The following is a 10,280-nucleotide window of genomic DNA, read 5'->3' on the forward strand; positions in this document are numbered from 1 at the left end:
TCATAATTTAAAAATAAATCGATAAAAACATACTCCAATTTAGGGATTGCCATGGGTAGGGTATGGGCCGGGAGACCCTATTCTAACTCCTATCCCCAATTGGGGAATTTTCCCCATTCCCACCTCCATACACGAAAGGAATAGTGGACAATATTCCACCACACCTGTATCCAAACTATACTTCAACAAGAAAGAACGATAGGACTTAGACAAAAACAATTCATGAGTGCTACAACAACCAAAATAAAACTATTTAAATGCAACATAGAACAGAAGGTCCCAAAAAAATACCATTCCCAAACAAAATACTACTCCCTCGTCCCTCCGTCCCTTTATTATAGTCCAGTATTCCATTTTGGGCTGTCCCTTAATAAGTGTCCATTTGGTAAAGTTAGTGGATAAAAGTTGGTACATTGTCTATTTTGTCCCTAAAAGTAGATTCCATTTTGAAAAGTTAGTGAATAAAAAGTGTAATGATGATGGGTAAGAAAGGAAAGTGGAGGAAAAAGTTGATGTGAAATGTATAATGATGATGTTTTTTTAATAAGTTGGAGTTACGAAGTAGGACATTTAAAAAGGGACGGAGGGAGTATGTAAAATTTTAACAAATACCATACATGAATATTTGTTTACCTCTTAAGTATACACACACAACATATATGTCTATATGCACATGTATATTATTGCATACAGGCAGGGTACGGGTACTCGGGGTGGCTCTCACAATATTATACCTGTCCCATCTTTAAGTGGAGATTTTTAAGTTTCACCATACCCGCTCCTATTGGATAACAATTCGGAAAATATCCGCCTCTGAATTGAAGGGGCAAGGCGGCGGGTACCCATTGAATTTAGGAAGAATCTTATGGGATCTCCATCTCGCTATCAACTCGGTTCCTCCCAGATGGAAATCTTGGTTGTGATACGGCCAACCTCGGACTTTCGACCAAACAAACGTAAAGCACTAAACAACTTTGCTCAAACTCAAAGATGGAAAAAGAAAGCAAACAGAGAGATTTGGTGGAGATAAAGACTAAAGCCCTAACTGAAGTAAAGACTAAAGCCCTAACTGAAGTAAAATATATTCTATCCTCGACGGTTAATTTTCAACTTCTCTTCCCTCATCAAACTAATAACCTTCATTTTCTTATGTTGCTTTCGGTGTTAATTAACAATGGTTGATTGATTGGTGCTTTCATCTACACTGGCCGACAAGGACTTAATAAGGAGTAATTATACCGTGATCTAGAGAATGTCCGACTCGATCCATGGAACTACACATTTGTGTGAGTCCGTGCTTATGCATGGTAGTAGATCTTGAGGACGGTATCGGGTCGAACTTCATACATCGAAAAACTTATTCGTCTCGATAAGAAGAGAATTACTATCTTTCTAAGTTTTTTTGTCTTTAAAAGTATATTTTCAGCTTCTTTTGAATTAGAAGTAAATAAAATTGGCATATCTCTGACTCCAACTCCACGGCCAATTATTAGTAACGCAAAGTTTATTGCTACGTAAATAGTTACTACTCTACTACTACAAAGAAGATGCTGCCGAGCAATTTTTCTGTAAAGCAGTCCCAAACTGCTAGACGGATGGTTCGGATTGAATCTGAACGCATACAAATTTAATCAGCCGTCGATTACCGAGATGAAAGGCCGAATTGGCCGCTCTGCATTCACTTTGAGGGGGTGCTTGACAGCATCCTCATTCCCGCGTTCGTAAAAAAATTACTCCAACTCCACATTATCCTAGCTGTCGTGGGACAAAAAAGCCTGGCCGAATTTCTTACTTTCTCTCGCGAGTGTCTATGCAACGGGCCATTAAACCAAGAGCCTTCTATATGTATATGTCGTCTTCCTGGTTAGCCGTTTTGGTTGCAGACATTATGTAAAAGCTGTTGGCCTTTGTCCACACTCCAAAGAGAAAAACTTCTTAGGTAGGGCTCCGTAAACTTAATTTAACGGAGTTCAATCTTGTGCGTTCAAAAGTGTTTTGAAAAATTTGGATTGAAAATCAATTTTTATCGGTCAAAATTTGAAAATATATTTCAATCATTGATTGCCGAAATGGACAGGTGAAATTGTACACAACCGCGAATTTGTTTACGGCTCGTGAATAAGTTTCTCTCCCAACCAAAACGTGGTCTTTCACCGATAAGCTCCTTTTCAGTACCCAAAAAAAAAAAAAAAAAGTGACTTAAATCATGAATTTATCATGATAAAATGTGACTCTTTTTTTTCACTTATCGATATCAAATCAAATGGGCTTTTCACTTACGAGATGAATGATTTGGATTGTGGTTTCAAACGGCAGGTTGAGGGAATGGGTATTGATGAAGAGTTGGCCATGGTCTTTAGCAACTACAAATGCGATCAGAGAGTTTGACGATTCGAATTTGTTTGATGGTTAGCTGATTTATTTTCTTGGTTAATATTTTTTTGGCATCAAAGAAGAACTTCATATAGAGAATAAAAGAGTCAATACATGAAATAGCTTAGTACAACCCCAACCGAATACAAAGCAAACAATAACTTAAAAAACAAGCTAAATTAGGGAATACAACAAGTAGAACTAAGATAGGCAACTCTTGGTTAATATTAGAATTTAGGAATTTGTCTCCTCATGCAAGACAAAACATGAAATTAAATATAAACAAAATATGTATGTATGTGTATAGCCTTATTTTTGTCTTTACTATTTTCGCAATATTTTTGTACTTTATCAATCCTCCACGTCCAGATGAATAAATGAGTTTGAAAATTTAATTCCAAAATAAAAAAGATTAAAGAAACCAATAATTTACACTAAGTAGGTCCATTCTTCCTGATATTTTTGTCTATAGCTTTTTTCAATATTTTTTTTACTTTTCGTAACTTTTTGTTGAGTTTTCGTCATAATTTTTTGGGTTAACCGTTCTTCTCAAACTGTTTGGTGTGTGTGTGTGTATATATATATTTATCTTTAGTGAACTTTTTTTTTTTTGCTTTTGGTTATAATTGTTTACTTTTTAAACTCCACTCGTGAAGAAAGATGATTAATCCAAAAATATGACACGAATTTAACAAAAGTTCAACAAAAACGAACAAAACACTGAATTAAGAAGGGAAAAAAAAGTCATGGAAAATTGAGATTTTTTTTTTTATTTTTTATCCGAAAGATGGAGGTTGAGTCTACCCTCACTCAGTTATGAGAAATTTTGGGTACGGCCAAATCCTTCTGAAGTCCCTACTGCCATATCTATCTTACCTTATTTCAATGTGATACGCTGTCGGTATATGGAACAAGTGTTTTTCTGGTAAATAATAAGTCTCGAACAGTTTGGTAACATACCTTGGGGCTTGCAAAACGGGTGTCGAGTGGTTGATCCGACCGTTAATCTCGACAATCAAAGGTTCAGATTCTCGCCAAAATTTCAACGGCTCACATTTGAGTGTGCTCAAATTTAATCCGAATTGTTTGTGCCAAGATAAACTACAGAAATACCGCCCGGCAGCATGCCAGCATCCCCTGCTGGTGTTTGCATATTTTGTGTAATCTCGAGATGTTCTAACGTTTTTTTTTTTTTTGGCATTTCATGTACATGTGACCTGATTCCTCTGAGGGAGGTTTGGGGAAATCCATAGAGCCTTTTTTTGACCAGGACTTTTTGGTCAGACCAATCTTATTACCCTGTTTGGTTGTTTCCTATGCATGGGTCCTTTCCTCCGGGACAGATTCAAGAACATAGCTTAGTAGAGGCACATTGTTAATTATAATGGTAAAAATTTATTTTTTAAGTCAATCACAATAAGATCGTACAAAATTAGGGCATGCATTCTAACTACAAAGGTTTATAACACGTATTTTAAGTTAAATTAGGTAAAAATGAGCACAAAATTTTTAAAGTATGTTTTAAATGAATATCGACAAATTTTAGAATAATCAAACTAGTTTTGTTAATGACTTTATTGTAAAATATTTTTCTCAGACAATTAAAAATAAAGAGAATCAACAAAGAATAGATCCAAATAGAAAAACAGCTCATAAAGCAACAACAAGTGTAAATGCACCATATGATAAAATTTAAGCATAAAACTAGTTCTACATGTGTATTTTTGAGATATATGCAAATGTGTATATTTATATAGTAGCACACTTTAATAATTATGTTAATTTATATAAAAATATTTAAAAAATATTTAAATTTCAAATGGGGTTCGCATTTGAATGGGGGCTGGTGGCCCCGTGTGCCCCCGCCTAGCACCGTCCCTGCTTCCCTCCCTTCTGGTACCGCCAATTGCTCCTTGTCCCTAGACGAGGGGTGATTAACATTGCACCATTTTTTAGTGGTACTATTTCTTTGCAGTAACTGTTATGCTAAGATTAGGTGACAGAATATTGGTTGAGGTTGAGGGAAATGATTTTTCTAATTCCTATCCTAGCACTCTACCCACATATGCTTCCCCCCCCCCCACCCCCCCCTTCAATTAAATATTACTATAAAAAAAGTCCCCTCTTTATCTTAAATATTTTAAAAAATCTTTAGGTAAAAGTCAAAATTTTATATTTTTACAATTCGTCTTGATGAGACAAATCAATAATTCACAAAAATTAAGCGCAAAACTAACAGACTCATTTTTTTTTTTTTTTGAATAAAAGCAAAACAAGAAAAAGCCCAAATTCTTGGCAGAACCTAATTATATATTCTGTTTGCGTTTCGTCTTGCTAAATTTAACATATGAAAAGATAAGATGTCAAATCTTCTATTATTTGGTTACTTTATTCTTGAAAAAAAAAACAGGCCTTTAAAGTGAAAAGATGTCAAATCTTCATTTGTTATGCTGTATGGATGCATGAGTGTGTATTACTAGTTTGAATAATGCTAAGTAACACGAAAAATATATTCCGAAATCAACTCAAACAGTTTATTTCTTACCGCTAATAAGAATTTACTAAGGATTATAAAACCTCTAAAAACCTATTCGGGATATATTTTTTTGGATACCTAGCCACTTTTGTACTGGTTTTTCCACTACCCGCATGATGCCTTTTTTCCTTTTTTTCCCTGTGAATCCTTAAGCTATTCGGGATAATTCTTAAGCTACGCAATGATTAACCACTCCAAGCATGCTGAGTCAATGATGAGCAGTCTCGTGCAGGATTGAGATCATTAAGGAGCAACATCAATTTCAGCAAATGTCATGCATTTTAATCAGCTTCTTTTAAACAATCATTATGTCTTCTTTAGTCAACTATAAGCTACCAGTTTAGTGTAATTAGGTCAATAGAGTTTACACAGTGGTACTCTCTTCAGGAGAGAGAGAGAGAGAGAGAGAGAGAGAGAGAGAGAGAGAGAGAGAGAGAGTAGTACTAGTAATTTGTTTGGTCAGTGGCCTAACAGGAAAGGGATAGCAAACCGTATAAATTGCCGCCGTGATATGCGCAAATCTGCCTAGCTAGTTTAACTTTAATACTGCATACATCATGCTAACAACTGCTTAATTAATTAATATTAATAGGGTTAATAGGGTAGTGGTTACGGTCAAATTAATGTAAAAAAAAAAAAAGTTCTAAAATCTATTGGAGCACATTTTACATGTTTTCATATATTTTCGCAAAATTTTATGCACAACAGAAGGGGTCTCCGTAGTGTGGTACGCGTCAATGAACTCTATTGAGTTCCCATCGATCACTGTGAATTCGAACCATTCAGTATGTAATGTAATGTTTACTGAATAAATCATCGAGAGAAAAAAAAATTCGTTGGGTACTGTTAGTCCTTGGTCAGGCAACAGTTATTATTGAAAATTGGGTGAGTAGTATAATCTAAAAAGAATCCATGTGGCCCGATTAACTTGAATTTTAGTATAAATATAGTGTTCGATGAACTCTACGATTCTATGAACGAAATAGTCCAAGGCACAATTCTGAAGGTGCCAACCGAAACGCACTAGACATCCTAATGCAATAGGGCCACTACATGAATTCGTTGTCTTCTACTATATCTTTTAATACTGTTTACCATTCCTTGACAGGTTATTCGGCTTCTTTCGACGCCTCCCCATCAATTGTCACCGGACATTTTAAATACTCCTGAACCCTAACAATTACAACTTCACAATACAACGAGACTATTCACTCTCCATTAGGGTGGTCAACAAATCGAGCAACTCGCAAGTTGGGCTTGGCTCGTTAATGCTCAGTTCGGCTCGTTCGACAAAAGCTCGGCTCGTTAGAGAAGGCTGGACTCGATTAAAGAGACTCATGACTAAGGTTTCGGCTCGTTAAGGGTTGAGCTGAGCTCGAGCTCAAACTTTTGGCTCGTTTAGTAAACAAGCTGAGCTCGATACAAAAGTCGAGCTCGGGTTATTTACAGTCCTACTCTCCATTAAGCTAGCTGTAATCAACATTTTAAGATGCATTATGCAGGTTGTCATTTCCAGACAAATGCCCTGACCAAATAATTGCCGAAAGAAAGATAAAGTAAACAACTTCAAAAGTTATATTATGAGCTTGGAATGTATTGATTTGTTCATTCGGTTGAGCAAATAAATACTACTATATTTCCGTAATGCTTGAGTTTAAGTCAAAGGGACCCGTTCGTTTTGGGTTTTGAATTTTGGATTCTAATAATTACTGTATTATATTTCTCTCTAATCATTACTCGCATTTTTCTCTCTATTTCTCTCAAATCATTATTCATATTTTCAATTATTACTCATATTTCTTTCTATACTCATTATTACCTATAAATCCAAAATCTCAAAACGAACGGGATCAGAAATTTTATTTGATTTCTTAAGGAAACGAAACATATTGAGTCAAAAAAAAAAAAATGATATTGCGAATCTTAGTGATAGATACTTTTTGTCTGTAATAACAATAAATCTAGCAATCTCCTAATAAATAGAAACATTAATGGTCAACTAGTTTATCTCATTTATTGCATTAATAATAGTGGTGTGTTACATAAGCTTAAACTTCCTCGTAACTTATTGCACATACATACCACATTAATGAAACCGAGAAAATGAATGCACGAAATTAGTTCCTTCGTACACCACAATATAAAAAAAGGAAAATTCTAAAATCAGTCCAATGGGCTGACAATAATGAGTGTGTAAATGTGTATTAAAAGGTATAAAAAGTACACAGAAATACATGTTTTCATTGTCTTCTAGAGTGCTTATCGTCAGCCCAGAGAGCTGAAAATAGCAAGACCGATAAAAAAAAACCAAATGATGAAAACAACAAAAACCTATTCCATATGTCTGATACATTACTCTTTTTCCTTTTTCTTTTTTCCTTGAAAGGGAATTCAGATCAATTTAAGTACAACTCAATTAATCTTTGGAAGACACATTAAAATCGGGACATTTTTTTGATACTCTTATTTATTGATCTTTTCTCTGCCCGTTTTTGGTATTTGTGGTACACGGAACTTGGGGAGGCTGCCAAGTGGGGTGCGGCAGTTCATATTGACTCAGACGGTTCGGATTGAAATTTGAGCACATACAAATCTGAATTGTTCATTATTCGGTCAAGATCCAAGCCATCGATTTTTGAGATGAACGGCCGGATTGACCGCTCGGCACCGAAAATCCTACAGTCAAGTGTACGTAAGATTCATCCATTCTAGTACAAAAAAAAAAAGATTCATCCATTCTTATAAAATTTCAGTGGGACCGATCAGCCGTTTCATCAGCCCAGCTATTGCAAGCATTGCCATTCCTCTATCATTTGGCTCTCGCGAGAAATTTTCAGGTAGCTCGTCTTTACCGTTACGAGCCCGGTACATCATTTGGTGTGCACCGAATGTATACCAACTTGTGTGAAACTTATTTCAGGATTCCATGCTAATAATTGATTTTGTTTAATTTGGTTAATATACTATTTTTAGACTTAATTCCGAGTTTGATCAATCATCCATTCGATTTTTTGATCTCGAGAATTCGAGAGAAATTATTGAATGAATTGCTTAAGCTCTTACCTACGTATATCTGAATAAACTGAATTTACAAAAGGACCCTTAAAAACAATTTTCAACAAACTAAACGACTTCGGGTTTTTTTTTTTGTTTTTTTATGAAATCCCGATAATCCGATATCGGGTATATGGATTCCACACAAGCGGGTAGGCGTGTGCATGGGTCGAGTGGGTTGATTTTGGCCCGAAACATGAACCCGACCTGACCATGTCGGGTAGAACATTTTAGGACCCGCAAACCGACTGCACATGTGGTAAGAACCGTCTACGAACCCAATTCTTTACTTCGGGTTAGTCGGGTCGGATCCGACCCCACAGCTAAGGAACGCACCAATTCGATCTCCGAACCGAAATCTAATTTTTAATAGAAAATAAATCCGCACATGTCCAAACCACATGTTCGACTCCGCCTAAAACCCTTCGAATCAGGTTGGCTCCGCAGGTTTTTTGCACACCGCTAAAATTTAAAGCGGGTGTACAGGCGTGGGCCCAAATGTTGAGCCATAGTTTTCTTGTATTGGTACAGGCGTAGAACCCACACACCCTCAGCCTACCAATCCATCCCCATCACAATTTTTTTATAAAAAAAAAAAGAAGAAGAAAAGAAATGAAGTGAAGGAGGGGTAATTATTCAATAGTCTAGGAGTATCACCACGTGATGCGATACTCTGGATTATTTTATAACCACACTTTTCTGTGGGGTTCATATATTTAGTGGTAGATCCATAAGAATGTTTGATTATAAAATGATCCGAAATATCATGTTGCAGTATTCTCGGACTATTATATAATTTCGCAAGAAGAAGAAAACGACAAAAGTACGAAACCCCAGAATGTTAGACCCCACCATCTACCCCACACATCCCCCCAGTAGGCAGTAGAGTAGAGTAATCGTTTCCCTCGTGCCCTCCTCCCCCTACTAAACGGGCACAAGATCACCTCTACCCCAGTACTGCAAACTTTATTACCTTTAGACCCCCTCATACATGGGTATTATTCATCACTTGACTTTCGTTATCTTTTGATGCCGATAAAAAATGGTCCCCTTCCTTGTCTTTGGTACCACTTACAAGCGGTTAGATAGTTTAAGCTTTTGCTATCCAAAACTTTTTTTGGCATAACGGGCTTGTCCTTTCGGATTATACGATTTGTCAATTGCAAAATTGAGTCGAAACTCATAGAGATTGATGCAACAAATCCTAGACTTTAAGAGAGAATAGTACAAAGAAGAGAGTGATGTCAATAAACCTAGGACACACTAGTAGATGAGTGATCGTATGATTCGTCGATTGCAAAGCTGAGTCAAACTCACAGGAGATGCAACAAATCCTAAACTTTAAGAGAGAAATAGTACAAAGCAGAGAGATATGTCAAAAAACCTACAGCACACTAGCATATGTGTGTAAGGGCCTGGGGTTCTGGCACCCGTCACTTTGTTTTTAGAAAAAAATAATTTTGTTTTTATCATACGAATCAGTAGAGTTAGTAGTTAGTAATAATTAACTTTAGGGGTGACCTCCTCTCCATAATAATCAAACCCACAATCTCTCACTTTCAAAAAGGACCCAAGAGTCGTAGAAAAAATTAATTGTGAGAGGAATTAATGTAAAAATCAGTTGAAAAATTTTAGCTGATTGTTAAACTACTTGTGTTCAACTTTATATAAGTATGATCAAACTTGCGCACGCTTTCTCGAACAAAGGAGTATAAAAGATAATAGTGATTTTTTGTTTCTACTTTTTACATAAGGATTGAAAAAAATTGATTGTTGAGATATTTTTCCTCCTAATAGTCTAACATCAGCCCCTGTTGAATATAGCTCTGTCACCGACTCACTGCTACGAGATACTTCCTCCATCTCGATTTGTTTCTTCATTTTCCTATCTGAGGCCTCCTGCAAGATTGTCTATATCTTTTATTTTTTAATCTTTTATATATGCAATATAGATCTTATTTGATAGATTTTAATTTGTTCTATAATAAGATGTTTTCAAAATCACATATAAAACATTATAAATTGTGAGGTATAAACAATTCTTTAGAAGACATGCACATCAAAATTGAATAAATAAATTGGAACGGAGGGAATAGTTTTTTGTTTGGATTTTTGTGAAATTATAATGGGAGACAAAGAGGACTAGGTAACATTAAATGTTACTACTGGTACTACGAAATAGACAAAGGGGTTTTCCCGTAATTAAACATATAATACTCCGCACCACGGGTAGGTATACACCGACGGATATGTACGTCTAAACAACCTATTGTGTCTTGCTTCTCCAAAACGGCATACTACGGAGTACTACTACTAC

This window comes from Rhododendron vialii, chromosome 6a, assembly GCF_030253575.1.
Source record: "Rhododendron vialii isolate Sample 1 chromosome 6a, ASM3025357v1".
NCBI lineage: Eukaryota > Viridiplantae > Streptophyta > Magnoliopsida > Ericales > Ericaceae > Rhododendron > Rhododendron vialii.